The 17,012-nt window shown below is 42.7% G+C and overlaps 1 pseudogene; it reads left to right on the top strand.

Moving 5' to 3' along the window:
• Positions 1-11,497: 11,497 nt before the first annotated feature.
• On the top strand, positions 11,498-15,095 carry LOC131413930 (HLA class I histocompatibility antigen, alpha chain G-like; annotated as a pseudogene).
• Positions 15,096-17,012: the final 1,917 nt, after the last annotated feature.

Genomic DNA, 17,012 nt, shown 5'->3' with positions numbered 1-17,012 from the left:
GAGAAATGTCTGTTCAGGTCTTTTGCCCATTTTTTAATTGGGTTGGTAGTTTTTTGTTGTTGAGATACATGAGTTCTTTATATATTTTGGAGATTAACCCCTTATCAGAAGTATGATTTGCAAATATCTTCTCCCGATTGTTAGATTGTCTTTTCGTTTTGTTGATGGTTTCCTTTGCTGTGCAAAAGCTTTTTAGTTTGATGTAATCCCATTTGTTTATTTTTTCTATTGTTTCTCTTGCCCAGTAAGACACGGTGCTTGAAAATATGTTGCTAAGACAGATGTCGAAGAGCATACTTCCTACATTTTCCTCTAGAAGTTTCATAGTTTCAAGTCTTACATTCAAGTCTTTAATCCATTTTGCATTAATTTTTCTGTATGGTGTGAGGTAATGGTCTACCTTCATTGTTTTGCATGTGGCTGTCCAGTTTTCCAAACACAATGTGTTGAAGAGACTTTCTTTTCTCCATTGTATGTTCTTGGCTCCTTTGTCAAAGATTAGCTTTCCATAGATGTGTGGGTTTATTTCTGGGCTTTCAATTCTATTCCATTGATCTGTGTGTCTGTTTTTGTGCCCGTACCATGCTGTTTTGGTTACTATAGCTTATAGTATATTTTGAAATCAGGGAGTGTGATACCTCCAGCTTTGTTCTTTTTTCTCAGGATTCCTTGAGCTATTCAGGGTCTTTTGTTGTTCCATATAAATTTTAGGATTCTTTGTTCTATTTCTGTGAAAAGTGTTGTTGAAAATTTGATAGGGATTGCATTGAATCTATAGATTGCTTTAGGAAGTATGGACATCTTAACTATGGTAATTCTTCCAATCCAAGAGCATGGAACACCTTTCCATTTCTTTGTGTCTTCTTCAATTTCTTTCAGCAACGTTTTATAGTTTTTGGTGTACAGATCTTTCACCTCTTTGGTTAAGTTTGTTCCTAGGTATTTTATTCTTTTTGTTGCAATTGTAAATGGGATTGTGTTCTTAATTTCTCTTTCTTCTACTTCGTTGTTAGTGTATAGAAATGCAACTGATTTTTGTATGCAGATTTTGTATCCTGCAACTTTACCATATTCGTTTAATAGTTCCAAAATTTTTTTGGTAGATTATTTAGGGTTTTCTATATATAAAATCATATCATCTGCAAATAGTGAGAGTTTGACTTCTTCCTTTCCAATTTGGACCCCTTTTATTTCTTTTTATTGCCTGATTGCTCTGGCTAGGACTTCCAGTATTATGTTAAATAGGAGTGGTGACAGTGGGCATCCTTGTCTGGTTCCTGTTCTTAGAGGGATGGCTTTCAGTTTTTCACCATTGAGGATGATATTAACTGTGGGTTTGTCATATATGGCCTTTAGTATGTTGAGGTACTTTCCTTCTATACCCATTTTATTCAGAATTTTTATCATAAATGGATGCTGTATCTTGTCAAATGCTTTCTCTGCATCTATTGAGATGATCATGTGATTTTTATTCTTCATTTTGTTAATGTGGTGTATCATGTTGATTGATTTGCGAATGTTGAACCATCCTGCATATCTGGAATAAATCCTACTTGATCATGGTGTATAATCTTTTTAATGTATTGTTGTATGCAATTTGCTTGTATTGTTGAGGATTTTTGCATCGATATTCGTCAGTGATATTGAACTGTAATTTTCTTTTTCTGTGTTGTCCTTGTCTGGTTTTGGTATCAGGGTAACGTTGGCTTCACAGAATGAGTTAGGGAGCTTCCCCCCTCCTCAATTTTTTGGAACGGTTTGAGAAACATAGGTATTAAGTCCTTTTTCAAAGTTTGGTAGAATTCACCAGGGAAGCCATCTGATCCTGGACTTTTATTTTTGTGGAGGTTTTTGATTACTGTTTTGATCTCCTTACTGGTGATTGGTCTATTCAAATTCTCTATTTCTTCTTGGTCCAGTTTGGGAAGGTTGTATGATTCTAAGAATTTATCCATTTCTTCCAGATTGTTGAATTGGTTGGCATATAGCTTTTCATAGTATTCTCTTATAATCTTTTGTATTTCTGAGGTGTCTGTTGTAATTTCTCCCCTTTCATTTCTGATTTTACTTATTTGAGCCTTCTCTCTTTTTTTGTTGGTGAGTCTAGCTAAAGGTTTGTCAATTTTATTTATCTTTTCAAAGAACAAGCTCTTGGCTTGTTCATTTTTTCTATTGTTTATTTTAGTCTCTATTTCATTTATTTCTGCTCTGATTTTTATGATTTCCCTTCTTCTACTGATTTTGGGCTTTGTTTGTTCTTCTTTTTCCAGTTCCTCTAGGTGCATTGTTAGATTGTTTATTTGAGATTTTTCTTGTTTGTTGAGATAGGCCTGTGTTGCTATAAACTTCCCTCTTAGAACCGCTTTTGCTGTATCCCATAAATTCTGGCATGTCGTATTTTCATTTTCATTTGTCTTCAGGTATTTTTTGATTTCTTCTTTGATTTCTTTGTTGACCCAGACGTTGTTCAGTAGCATTTTGTTTAATCTCCATGTATTCGTGGGTTTTCTGATTTTCTTCCTATAGTTGATTTCTAGTTTCATACCGTTGTGGTCAGAAAAGAGGCTTGGTATTATTTCAATCTTCTTAAAATTATGGAGACTCGTTTTGTGGCCTAATACATGATCAATCCTGGAGAATGTTCCATGTGCATTTGAAAAGAACGTGTATTCTTCAGTTTTTGGATGGAATGCTCTGTTTATATCTACTAGGTCCATCTGTTCTAGTGTGTCATTTAAGGCCAATGTTTCCTTATTGATCTTCTGTTTGGATCTGTTGGTGTAAGTGGAGTGTTAAATTGTTTCTGACAGAAGTATATGTTAGCAATCCTGAAATACGTTACAGGTTTAATTAGATTACATCCAAAAGCAAATATACTGTGAATAATGTGAGCTAAGACACTCAGCCTTAGAGAAAGAAATTATAAATAAGCAAAGAAATTATAAATAAACAGCTTGAATAATACCTGAGGTGCCAGATTAAAGTCAGAGATGTCCGTATAAACTCATCTTTATTTTAATGAGTATAGATAGACAGACAGATAGATAGATAGATAGATAGATAGATAGATTAGATATGCATGTATATGCTGGGAACTATGCGTACATACATTTCCTAGCTCTGTCTGCTGAGAGGGCCTAGAAACAATGACACCTCAGTGGTATCCTTAGCTTCTGGGTGCTACACTTAGCACCCAGATATTGGTGCTAAGCACCACTCTCAAACTGAAAAAAACAGTGTTCCTTGGAGAATTGACTGATTCTAGAACTGAGGTAGGGAAAATACAAGATGTGCGTGGAGCATCTTGTAGCGCCAGAAAGTAAGAAAGTGTTCAGAAGAAATGATGGGGACATGTCAAAAGTTCACAGAAGATGACATGAAAAAGATCCCAATGGGCAAAACTGGAACACCTTGAGCAGGAAAATAAATAACAATAGTAGTGGATTATTATCTAAAGATAAAATAAATATTCATGAGTCCATACTGAACAAATAATTATTGAATAAAGAAATTAATGTGGGAGAAGAGACAAATATTCGTTAGAGAAGAATTCAAATTGATAAATGAACAAGGAATGAGGAAAATAGAAAATCAGCATGAGAACAACAGAGTAATAATTACTGGAAGCAAGATTCATTAATGAAAGCTAAAATCAGTGGGTAAAACTTAAGAACAGACAGTATATCTATATATCCTCAACATACCTTTCCTGGTTATCATGGCAGTTTTAACATATGTTCAAAATTTTTTTCATTGTCCTCACCTAAGGAAGTAGAACTTAAATCCATCGCCAATCAACCCTCGAGTGTGGGATGGGCTTAGTGAATAATTTTCAAACAACAGAGAACAAAAGGGAAAATGATATCTTCATGGGGGGACACCTGGCAGAGACCACAGAAACCAAGTGACCAAGGTTTCCAACACCAGTAATAAGTCATGTTGATATCATGTATTCATGATGTGATGTGGGGAGAAGAGCACCTCACTTCTCAGGTAGTCTTTCAAAAAATTCATAACCTCAGTCTAATCATGAGAGAACATCAGGCCAACCAAAACAGAGAGACAATCTATGAAATACTTGAACAGTATTCTTCAAATTTGGCAAGGACATAATACAGAAAAAAAAAGACCAAGAAAGATCACCAATACGAGGGGGCTAAGGAGACAAGACAACTAAATGCAATTCTGTATCCTGGATTAGATCCTAGAACAGAAAAAGGACATTATTCGATAAACTAGTGCAACTTGAGTAAAGTCTACAGTTTACTTAATAGTATTATACTGATCTTAATGTCTTGGTTTTAACAAAGATACCATGGTTTTGTAAGATATTATCTTTAGGGGAAGCTGGATGAAGTGTATATGAGAACTCACTACACTATCTTGGTAACTTTATTATATATGTAAAATTATTTCAATGTAAAAAATTTAAAAGAATTTTCAATAGCAGCAAAAATGTATGAAATATTTATGAATAAATGTTTTAAAAATATGTGCAAAGCCTTAACATTGAAATAGAAAATATTAATCAGATGTTGCGCTTCCTAGGTTAAAATATCCATCTATTTTAAATCTTCACTTTTTAAATAACAAATGTATTGAGATATAATTCACATACATAAAGCTCACTTCTTAAAGCGTATAATTCACTGGTTTGTAATATATTCACAGAGTTTTGTAACTATGTGGTGGTCTAATTCTGGAACATATTGTTACCCCTGAAAACCCCTTTACCCGTTGGCAGACATTCTTCATTCCCCTCCCCTCTCAGCCTTAGGCAACCACTTTTCATTTCTATTGATTTACCTATTCTGGGCATTTCACATAAGCAGAATTATATAATATGTCATCTTTTGTGACTGGCTTCTTTCAATTAGCATAACGTTAAAGGTTCATCTGTGTTATATCAACATCACTATTTCATGCCTTTTTATTTCCAAGTAATATTTCATTGTATAGATATACCACATTGTTCAATCCATTCATCAATTATTGGACATTGGAATTGTTTCCATTTTGGAACGACTATGAAAGACTGCTATGAATATTCATGTATTCATCTTTATTGGGAGATCAGGGCTGTGTGGAGACTCTGCAATCCAATTTCTGCCTTGCCAACGGGTTTACTAAGTTTTGGTAAAAGGGGATGATACTAGGAAGTGAAAATCTGGGGAGGGGGCGAGTGATTTTCTCCTGCCTGTTCCATTTACTGTGGGCTTCCTTGCTGTTCCTGTACCTCTGATCATTACATTATTGCTTCTTTACTCTGACAGCAACAGTTCCTTCTTCAGTGACAGTGATAGCAAAAGTTGGTTTCAGCCTTTGGTTTTTCAATATTTGCAGAGACTTAGGGCTTCAACACAAAGAAGCTGTAAAAGAAAAAGCACGAAAGACTGTGCATCCACTCAGCTTTTCACTGTCCCCTCTGAAATCAGTAAATTCCTCCCCCAAAAAGCAGGTCTAAACACAGATCTTACCTCCCTGAGCCTCCAAAGACCTCCAGATCTGATCAGATAATTTTTTACTAATTGTTTACACTCTGATGCTTCAGGCAGCTGTGTTAGGTGGTCCAAATTACCTACACCACTATTGGCAGAAGCATACACCCCATTCCTTTGTCTTGAATAATAGCATTTGCTTCTTGATGAAGATGAGGTGACATTATAACATGTGACCTCTGGCTGTCAGCCATGCTTGTTTCCCAACTTACACTTTCTTCCATTTGGGGGAACTCAGCAAACCCCAGCATTAGGTAATGTCACACTGTCAGTCCACTGTTCCCTGATCAAAACAGTCTCTGATGATTTTAGATACAGTACTTCACCTTCAATTAAACTGGCACATAATTCACAGTTTGTGTATTGTTTTCAGTATGCAAAGAAAGAATTTTCAAGCTAAGAAATTTAAGCTCTGAATACTCATTTGCACAAAACTCTTCCAAAGTCAAGAAGGAATCCTGGAAATAAGTTTCTATGTCCATATATTTTTGTAAAATTTGCAAAATTATAATTATTTTTTATTCTTTTTCTTAAAAAGCGTTCCCCAAAATGTGTCATCTTCAGACATGAATTTATCCCTCACAACAGCTTAAGAAACAGATGAGACCTAAGTTCACATCTCCCCTTTTCCACTCAATAAATATGTTAACTCGGACATAATGCTTTACTTCTCTGACTCTCACTTTCATTGCCTCTAAAAAGAAGGGAATAGGGGCTGGCCCGCGGCAGAGTGGTTAACTTCGCACGCTCCGCTCTAGCAGCCTGGGGTTTGCAGGTTCGGATCCCAGGTGTGGACCTACACATCGCTTATCAAGCCACACTGTGGCAGGTGTTCCACATATAAAGTAGAGGAAGATGGGCACGAATATTAGCCCAGGGCCAATCTTCCTCAGCACAAAGAGGAGGATTGGCAACAGACATAAGCTCAGGGCTAATCTTCCCCACCAAAAAAAAAAAAAAAAGAAGGAAATAGTGTGGCCTTCAAAGGGCTGCTATAGCACTACATTAAATAATATATGTAAAGTACATGACAGCAGTCACTACAGAAAAAAAAAGAGTTAATCCACTTCCCTAGAACCCCATTTGTGAATCTCCCTACCCTCAAAGCCAATATATCTTTCCTGGTATCAAACGTAATCCTACCATGTTACAATTTGATCCAATTCTCTCTTATTTTGTCTTCCAAAAGAGAAGGAGATGTGTCGTTTATCCAATGTCCTCTCTCCAATATATACTCAGTCTTTTGTTCCCCATCTCCTTCTATGTAAGGGCACCATTTCCCTCCTACATTTAACACACAGTGTCCATTAGACACAGAATCAAGCCCAAAGAAATCAAGTCAAGGTGGAGAGAGAGACAACAGAATTAAAAAGAATGTGCATGCTTGCATTTGCTTGCAAATAATCTTTGAAACCTATTCCCTGACTGTACACTTTTCCCTTCCAAAGTTCAGCCAAAGATTATGACTGGGTGGTAGGATTACCTAGAGATTTTTTTTCTGTGTGAACATTCGTATTTTCTACTTTTTCTATAATGAACATGTAGACTGAAATGATTAATTTTTTTTTCATTTAGGAGATTTAGAGTATACTTGGTATAATTTCTTAATCCCTGTACAACTTTTAAAATATAATTAAAGCTATGACATTAAATATACATTACAGTAGTATGGTCAATTGTGTAATGTGACATACATCTGGGGCTACAGACAACCTATTTACTTCCCATAATTGTATTTTGATTACATTTTCTGGTTAAATGCCACTTATATGCAGTCTTTCATTGTATGCAAGTGCATCAGCTAAACAATGTCAAGCCTTTTGATCGAAGGTTTTAGGTGAATATGGAGACCATGAAGACCCATTTTGTAAATAAACAAGTGGAAACAATTTTGTGATATTTTCTTTCATGACATCAAGTATTATTTATTCTATTTTTTGAAAGAAATGACTTCAATTCTCAACACAGTAAACCTGCTTTACTTACACAAGTGTTGCTATTACAATGGTTAGCATTTATTAAGTACTTAGTTTGTATCAAATTTGATCTAAATGCTTTATACAGATTATCTACTGTAATCCTCACACTAATGCTGAGGCAGATGTTATTATCATCTCCATTTTAAAATAACTGTTATATGAAAATGTTAAGTAACTTTCAAATGGTTTCCAGCTAGTAAGTGCTAGAAATGGGTTTTGAACCCAGAAATACCTACTCCAGAGCTGACCTCTTAAGACCTCCTGCCTGTACTACATGATGAAGCTACAAAAGATATAATCTGTGTGTATCCCTGGGATGCAACTTGCTGCTCACGTCACAAAGATTTAATTGCATTCATTTAAAATATTTCTCATAGTAAGTGGTATATTTTTATTACAATATTTAACTTGAACAACATTACAGATCTCTAGCAAAAGATAGCAAAAGACAGTTTTGACAAACATATCCTGAAACATTTTTCCAAAAATCCCTAAATCCAGGAACATTTTAACCAAGCATACTGCTTGACTACTATTTAAGTAGAGTTTGCAAAACTTATCAGAAGAGTGATTCCTTCAATTTCTCTCAAAAATGTAGTATGTGTTTCTCAGCACCTCCTCTTTACTGTCTTTTGTGAACAGATAATTAGTGGGAGCATTTCCCATACCCACACAGTTGGTTAAAATCTTGGGTGTGAAGAGATGCTGTCAGCAAGATGAAGAGTGAGGAGGTCCCAAAACTCTTTTTCCCCACAAAAAACAGCAAAAATAATCAATAAACAACTACAAACTGTAAAATAGTTCTGGGAAAGCTCTGTACTACAGGAAGAAGCAGCAGAAACCCTGCGCTGCTCAAAAGCCAAGGATGGCACATAGAAAGCATTTTACCTGCATCCCTCCACTCCCCTGTCCAGAGCAGCTCAGTGCCAAGAGGGATCCCCTCAGAGGGATTTCACCCTATGGAGAAAAAGAAAGCAGGAGAACCCCAGCAAGCCTCACCTCAATGGACGTTTGCACTCTTTGCTACCAAGAACCCCTAGTAGTCTTCACCAACGCTGATCCCAGTTGACAGAGCTGCTCGGAGTCCCACCACTATGTCTCCTTTCTGGGGTTAGAGCTGTCGCTGCAGTGAGACCTACCACAGAGACCCCAGTTGCAGCAGTGCCCACTCTCTGGGTTCAGGATGCCACAGGGGCTGGTCATGTACAGGCCCTGAGTGGAGCTGCTGCTGCTCTGAGCCCCTGCCTCCATGTCCCAAGTCATGGCTTTGACCCAACACTACTGCAGCTGCTCTGCTGCTGCTCTGCACCCTGGCCTCTAAGTCCTTACAGGCGGCTTTAAGAGGCCATCACTAGGCCTTTCTGCTGCTGTTCTACGATTGTCCCCCTGGGTCTTAAGTCCTGACTTTGACCTGCCATCCCAAGGGCCTGCTGTTACTGCACTCTGCCCCCTGGACCCAAGCTACTGCTGCACACTGTCATCCCAGGGCCCATGCTGCTGCTGTGCTACTCCTCCACCCCACCTCCAGTCACTGCAGTGAGCCCCAGAGACCCAGACCCCTGTTCCACAGATGTATACACCTGTACTTCAGACACCACATGTAGCTAGTGGCTCCCGTATTGGACAGTACAGATATAGAACAATTCCTTCATCATAGACCATTCTATGCTCTTCATACTTTGTGGGCCTCAAGTCAGATACATTAGACCTATGTAAAACAAAAGGGCCAATATTATTTCTCTTAGAGATACATCAGATTTCTGTCTGAGATCTGAATATATAGTAAGCCAGTGTATAACAAAACCAGAACAGTTTATCAGTGGGTCTAGTGCCTTCAGGCACAAACTGTTCCCAGTTCCAAAGGGGAAGTGTCTGTCCTTCCACCACCTTTCCTAGACTAAGGCACTCTCTGGCATCAAATTTCTAATGGGTGATTTCTCTTCTAGAGGAGACCAGGGGCAATGCTCTAAACTAAGTTTTGGGGGGCTGGGAGTCCAAACTCAGGGAGAGGAATTCTGGGAAATGAAGAAGAGGCAAAGGTGAGGACCAGTTGGGTGACTCTCTCTAGTTTATCCAGAATAGCAGTTCCCAAACTGTGGTCTGTGGAACCCTTGATGTCACTGAGACCCTTCCACGGGATCCATGAGGTCAAAACTATTTTCACAATATTACTAGACATCATTTGCCTTTTCACTATGTTTACATTTGCACTGGGGTAAAATTGAGTAAGAATCGAGGTTATGGTACCAAACTGCAATAGTAGTTATTTTCACCACCACTTACTTGCAGGAAAACAAAACAAAACAAAACAAAAAAACACTTTTACTTCAAAACATCCTGGTTGAGGGGCCGGCCCCGTGGCTTAGCGGTTAAGTGCGCGCGCTCCGATACTGGCGGCATGGATTCTGATCCCAGGCATGCACCAACTCACCGCTTGTCCGGCCACGCTGAGGCCGTATCCCACATACAGCAACTAAAAGGATGTGCAACTATGACATACAACTATCTACTGGGGCTTTGCGGAGAAAAATGGGGAAAAAAAAAAGGAGGAGGATTGACAATAGATGTTAGCTCAGGGTCGGTCTTCCTCAGCAAAAAGAGGAGGATTGGCATGCATGTTAGCTCAGGGCTGATCGTCCTCACAAAAAAAAAAAAAAAAAAACACTCCTGGTTGAAGCATTACAAATTGTCTTTATGAAATCGTTATCCCTAAATCCATATTTTAAAAATATCTTACATGGTGACATTGGAAGTACTCATAAAGCCCTTCTGCTACATTCCCAAGTACTATGTCCCAATGAAAATAATTTGTGTGAGCTGAGGTAGGCTCTTTTTTATGGAATACCATTTTTACCTCAAAGAATCAATGACAACACTCTGATTATTTAGACTTGGTTAATTGGCACACACTTTCTCAAAATGAATGTGAGCGTCTTCCTTCAAGACAATCAACTGACAGGTAACAACTGACAGTACTTATTGCCTTGATAAATTGGAAGCTCTCAAGAGAAAACCAGAATTTTGGAAAACTTGTGTCCCACCAGGTAGGCCTGACAGCTTCCCAGTACTGACAAACTTTCCTGTTGGGGTCTGTAGTAACATTAACAAAGGTGATATTTTGATAATTTGTAGTAAAATACATCAACATGGGAAAATCTGTATGACTTAGTGAAACAATGCATTACTTTAAAAAACCATACATTAGTACAAGAGCCATTCAATATGCAAAATAGTTCTGTGGATTTTAATGTAACAGAATAGGAAATATTCAATGATATTGTTTCAGGTTCCACTTCGCAAAAAACACTTGAGAAACTATCACTTGTGCATTTTTATTTTACTATCAAAGTTGAATATTCACAATTACCTGAAAAGGTTATTAAAAATATACTACTCCCACATTTCTGTGAGACTGTATTTTTTTTCATATACTTGAGCCAAAATAACAGATTAAATGCAGAGCAAATATGAAAACCCAGTGGTATTCTAATGAGACAGACAAAACAGAGACTTGCAGAAATGTAAAATGTAAAAAGATCCACTCTTCTCACTACCTCATTTATTTTGGGAAACAGTCATTTTTCACACACAAAAAAACTATTTCTGTTAACTTGCAACGGATTATGAATGTTATTCTAAATAAATTAACAAAAATAGTTAAAAACTTTTATTCATAGTACAGTAAACATTGATAGATATAACCAACATAAACAAAATTATCCTTGGGGTCCTCACTAATTTGTAAGACTAGATAGATACCCTGAAACCAAAATGCTCGAGAATCGCTGACTCCAACAGCTCCTGGGCCAGGACTCAGGGAGACAGTGTGACAAAGAGCTCTGGGTGCAGGAGGAGAGGGGTCAGGGCGAAGTCTCAGGTCCCCGGACATGGCTCTCAGGGTCTCAACCCAAGGGCGGTGTCTGGGGCGGGGAAGGTCAGTGTTGGGGAGTCACCATATCCCAGAGTTTCACCTCTTTCCTCTTAGAACCTGTGTTCAGGGGTCCTCCTATCTGGAGACTTATGACGCGGCCCCAGTTCTCATTCCAATTTGCGTGTCCGGTTTCTAGAGAAGCCAGTCAGCGTCTTCGCGGTTCCTGGTTATAAAGTCCTCACCGACCAGCCCAACTCACATTCTCCCCAGACCCAGAGAAGCCGGGTCATGGCGCACCGAACGTCCCTCCTGCTCCTCTCGGGGGCCCTGGTCCTGACCGAGACCTGGGCGGGTGAGTGCGGGGTTGGGAGAAAACGGCCTCTGCGGGGGCGGAGCGGGGGGGGGGGCGCAGGACCCCCGCGGAAGGCGCGTGTCCGCCGACAGCTGCCCAGACCCCCTACTCCACCCTTGGCCCCCCTCCGTCCTGACCTCCCAAGTCCCCAACCTTCTCCGCCTCGGCCCCCATTTTCCGTCACAGACCCCCTCGCCCCCTACCCGATCAACCTCGGACCCGGGACCCGCGCCGGGAGGAGGGTGGGGCCGGGTCTCAGCCCCTCCCCGCCCCCAGGCTCCCACTCCCTGAGGTATTTCGGCACCGCCGTGTCCCGGCCCGGCCGCGGGGAGCCCCGCTTCATCGTCGTCGGCTACGTGGACGACACGCAGTTCGTGCGGTTCGACAGCGACGCCGCGAGTCCGAGGGCGGAGCCGCGGGCGCCGTGGGTGGAGCAGGAGGGGCCGGAGTATTGGGAAGAAGAGACGCGGAGGGTCAAGGGCTGCGCACAGAATTTCCGAGTGGACCTGAACACCCTGCGCGGCTACTACAACCAGAGCGAGGCCGGTGAGCGACGCGGGCCCGGGTCCAGGTCACGACCCCCACCCCCACGGACGGGCCGGGGTCTCCGTGAGTCTCCGGGTCCGAGATTCACCCCGAGGCTGCGGGACCCGCCCGGACCCCCGACCAGGGAAGAGCCGGCGGGGACTTTTACCCGATTTCATTTTCAGTTTAGGTTTAATCACTGCAGGGTGGTCGGGGCGGGGTCAGACTCTCACACCTTCCAGTGGATGTCTGGCTGCGACGTGGGGCCGGACGGGCGCCTCCTCCGCGGGTGCAGTGACTCCGCCTACGACGGCGCCGATTACCTCGCCCTGAACGAGGACCTGCGCTCCTGGACCGCGGCGGACGCGGCGGCTCAGATCACCCGGCGCAAGTGGGAGGCGGCCGGTGAGGCGGAGCGCAAGAGGAACTACCTGGAGGGCGAGTGCGTGGAGTGGCTCCGCAGATACCTGGAGAACGGGAAGGAGACGCTGCAGCGCGCAGGTACGAGGGGCCGCGGGGCCTCCCGATCTCACCGGGGCTGGTGCTAGCATCCCACAGAGAGTGGAGGAAAATGGGTTCAGTGTCAGAATACCGCCCCTCAGGAGAGGAAGGATTCCACCCAGGTTTTCATATTCTGTACTAATGACTCGCCCAGAGGACCCGCCCTTCTCTAAAGGACAGTTAAGGAATCCAGTTTCTTCAGGAATAGAAGGGGAGACCATCCGTGAAGTCACTCATCACTGCTTCCTTTTGACCCTGGCAGCCATCTTCTGAACCATGACTTGCTCTCTCAAGGCCTTGTTCTCAACCCAAGAACATCTTTGCAGGTCCGACTCCAACTTTTCTGAGTCATTCACCCTCCGCCCACATCAGGACCAGAAGTCTGTGTTCTCCTCTTTAGAGACCTGGAGCCTCCTATCCTCGGGTCTCACCCTGATTCTAGAACTTTCCAAGGAATAGGAGGTTATCCCAGATCCCAAAGTCCAAGCTGGTGTCTTGGTTTTGTGCTTCCTCCTGCTAAACCAACTGTCCTGTCCATTCTCAAGATCCTCACGTGAGTGCTGCTTTCGTGGCCCATGGAGGTAACCAAAGTGTGAATTTTCTGATTCTTCCTCCTCAGAACCCCCAAAAGGACATGTGACCCACCACCCCAACTCTGGCAGTGAGGTTACCCTGAGGTGCTGGGCCCTGGGCTTCTACCCTGCAGAGATCACCCTGACCTGGCAGCGTCGTGGGCAGGAGCTGACCCAGGACACAAAGCTTGTGGAGACCAGGCCTGCGGGGGACGGGACCTTCCAGAAGTGGGCGGCTGTGGTGGTGCCTTCTGGAGAGGAACAGAGATACACATGCCATGTCCAGCATGAGGGGCTGCCTGAGGGCCTTACCCTGAGATGGGGTAAGAGGGGTATGGGGAGGCCCTCTGCTGAGGGAAAGCAGAAGCCCTTCTAAGACCTTCAGCAAGGTCAGGACTCAAGCCTGAAGTCAGAGCCCCTCACCTTCCTTTCCCTTCACAGATCTGCCTCCTCAGCCCACCATCCCCATCATGGGCTTCGTTATTGGCCTGGTTCTCCTTGGAGCTGTGGTGGCTGGAGCTGTGATATGTAGGAAAAAGCACTCAGGTAGGGTGGGGAATGGGGGGATATGAGTTTTCTTGTCTCACTGAGGAGTTTCAAGCCCCAGGTAGAAGTTTTCCCTGCCTCGTTAATGGGAAGTATCATCCACACACATGTGTTTGCCACTCTGGAGCTGATTGCTAACAGTCTTTTGTAAAGCATTTGTGAAAACAAAATATTTTTTCACCTTGATAATTCTGTTGCTGGGACCTGATTTCCAGCAGTTGAAGGTCACAGAGAAAGGTCCCTGCTGAAGACAGAGCTCCAGCAGGGCCGTTGGTCCAGTCCCCACACGTCTCTTTTCTTCACATTTCCCGATCCTTTTCTGACTCTTCAGTCATGGTTCTGGAAACTTCCCTGTGGTTCAGGACTAGGAGGTTACTTTGGGATCTCATGACCCAGGCCTCTCCCTGTTTTCTTCCCACAAGTGAAAAAAGAGGGAGCTACGCTCAGGCTGCAGGTAAGGTTTGAGTCAGGGGTTTATCCCTGAGACCCTTGGGATAGTGTAGATGGGAGCCCACAGGGGAAGCTCACCCACCCCGTAGTTCCTCAATTAGTCTCATCTCCTATGGGCTCTAACCACATCCTGTTTTGTTCTACCCCAGGCAGTGACAGTGCCCAGGGCTCTGATGTGTCTCTCACGGATCCTAAAGGTGAGACCCTGTAGGGCCTGAAGTGGGAGAGCTGTTAGGGAGACAGGACATGCATGGGTTATGAGAATTCTTTGAGTGGGACTTAGTGAGCATGCGGTGGGCTGTTGAGAATGTCAACACTTATGTGACTGACCTGAATCTGTTCATGATTATTTTCTTTCACAGTGTGAGACAGCCGCCTTGTGGGGGACTGAGGGATGCAAGATTTGTTCACACCCCCGCTTGTGACTTCAAGATTCCCTGACTTCTTTTTCTGCAGCTGGCATCTGAATGTGTCTGCGTTCCTATTAGCATAATGTGAGGAAGTGGGAAGACTGGCCTACCCCCTCCGCACAACCACCCCCTCTGCACACTGACCTTGTTCTCTTCCCTGATCAACTTTCTGGTTCCAGCAGAGGTGGGACTGTGTAGTCTCCATCCCTGTCTTAACTTCATGTTGCACTGAGCATTGCATTGAGCAACTTCTTACTTCCTTATTGAAAATAAGAATCTGGATATGAATTTTTTTCTAATTCCTGTCTTGTAAGGTTGATGGGTTAACAAAGGAGAACATTCCTAAAGTTTGACACAGGAAATAAATGGAAGCACAGAGAATCTTCCAGAATGTGTGCGTTTGTGTGAGTCTGTTGCAGGTGGGGACAGGAGAAGGCTGTGAGGAGCAGAGCATGCACGGGACCTGTGCCCACTGAGTGCTCATTGCATCGTGGGCTTTAACATGGTCACTCCTCAGCTGGATCATCTCTCTGCTCCTTTGTCCTTGTCCCTTCAGTAGAAGAATCTTGTCAAGCCAGGACCTGTGATCACAGGGACTTGCACATCACACGGGCCTTGTCATGTCTCTAGGACCACAGGCAGTGAGGACTTCATGTGGCCCGGTCAGCCTAGGCTCAGGCCTGAGTCCGGCCCTCAGCCCCCCTTTTGAGTGTTTATGTTTTTCTTTGTTTCTGTGGAGGATTAGGCGTGTTCTTGTTTTTGTGTACAAGTTCTGGTCTCATTGTTATCTGGGTGTCCCCAGTCTCTGACAGCAGCAGGAGTCATTTTGGCTGTCATTGACCCCAGAACGCCCAGGTGGTCCCTACACACAGGAGACTCTATGGTATCGAGAGATGAATTTTTGGACTTATCCAGCTCTTCCCCTACTTCTAGAGTTGTTTTCTGGAATATTCTTTCCATCTTTCCCCATCTTTTTTTAAAGACCAGATTCTGGAGTTACAGAAAGGAAGGATCTGATAGTTTCTCATCTTTAGATTAAATTCCCGTTGGGTTTCTATTGTCTCTGCAGCCTGCCGCCTGTCTCTGCCCATAGCTCTAGTAATCCTAGTGATAGCTCTGATCTGAACTCAATGATTTATAAAGCAGAGTTTAATTTAGATTTATACTTGGTTGGAAAAGAGAACCCATAAGCCTAGGTATGTCTTTTCTAAAGAAGATAATATAGTTGTGTGCTATAGTGTGGAGGAGGGTTTGTGTGGGAAGGAGGAGCTGGAAGGAAGGAGGAGGAGGGGAGAACAGCACTTGTGAGAAAAGTACAGGTGGCATTTATGTCAGTGTGAGGGGACATTGTGCTGTAGCTGCCACAAAACAGCGTGTGGCCTGAGGTTACATTAATAAAGATACTGTCCCTAGAATAGAGAGGTGCTCTACACTGATCATTCATTCAACTAATAATTGTCATTTGCCAGATATATGGCAAATTATTTTTGCATCCAGGAAACCTCAGTGAACTAAAAACAGGCAAAAATTGCCAGCCTTGGGGAACATGTGTTCTAGTGATGGGGGCAGGCTATGTTCTATGAGCGTCGTAAATAAGGGAAGTGTTTATGTTAGAAGTTGTAAGTGCTTTGAGAAAGGTGACCCAGAGTGTAAGTGTGTGGGGACAGGGAAGATGGCTTTTTACTAGGGTGGTCAGTGTAGACCTCACTGGTAAGGTGATGAGTAAAGATTTGAAGGACATGATTTGTCTACGAGGATGTCTCAGTAAGTTTTTCCAGGTGGGGGAGCCTCCAGTGCAAATGCACTAGAGCAGGAGTGTGTCTGTGTGCTCTGGGAAGAGCGAGGAGGGCAGTATGGCTTGAGCAGAGAGAAATTGAGATGAGGTCCATGTACACGCAGATCATGTAAGCCTGGAGGATATTAGGAGGCTTTTGACTTTTCTCTGAGTAAGATGTGGAGTTACGAGATGTTTTTGAACAGAAGATTGATCTAGTGTGACTTCTCTTAAGAAGCCTCAGTCTGGTGCTGTGCAGAATCAAAAGGTGAAGGCAGCCAACCAGTAGAGAAAACTCTGAGTGACTGCTGCCGTGTCCCAGGCTAGAGCGGTTGCTTGCTTTATGGGGGGGTGTGAGCAGAGAAAATAATAGAAAGTGATTGGATTCTGGATATATTTTGAAGATGGGCTTTACAGCATTTCCTAATGGATTAAATCTGGGTCATGAGACAGAGGAATCAAGGAGGACACCCCAAATTTCAGACTGTGCAAGTAGAAATATAGAATGACTTTAGTGAAATTTGGGGAGACTCT

The sequence above is a fragment of the Diceros bicornis genome, chromosome 14 (assembly GCF_020826845.1).
Source record: "Diceros bicornis minor isolate mBicDic1 chromosome 14, mDicBic1.mat.cur, whole genome shotgun sequence".
Classification (NCBI taxonomy): domain Eukaryota; kingdom Metazoa; phylum Chordata; class Mammalia; order Perissodactyla; family Rhinocerotidae; genus Diceros; species Diceros bicornis.
This window is presented reverse-complemented; position numbering and strand designations above follow the sequence as displayed.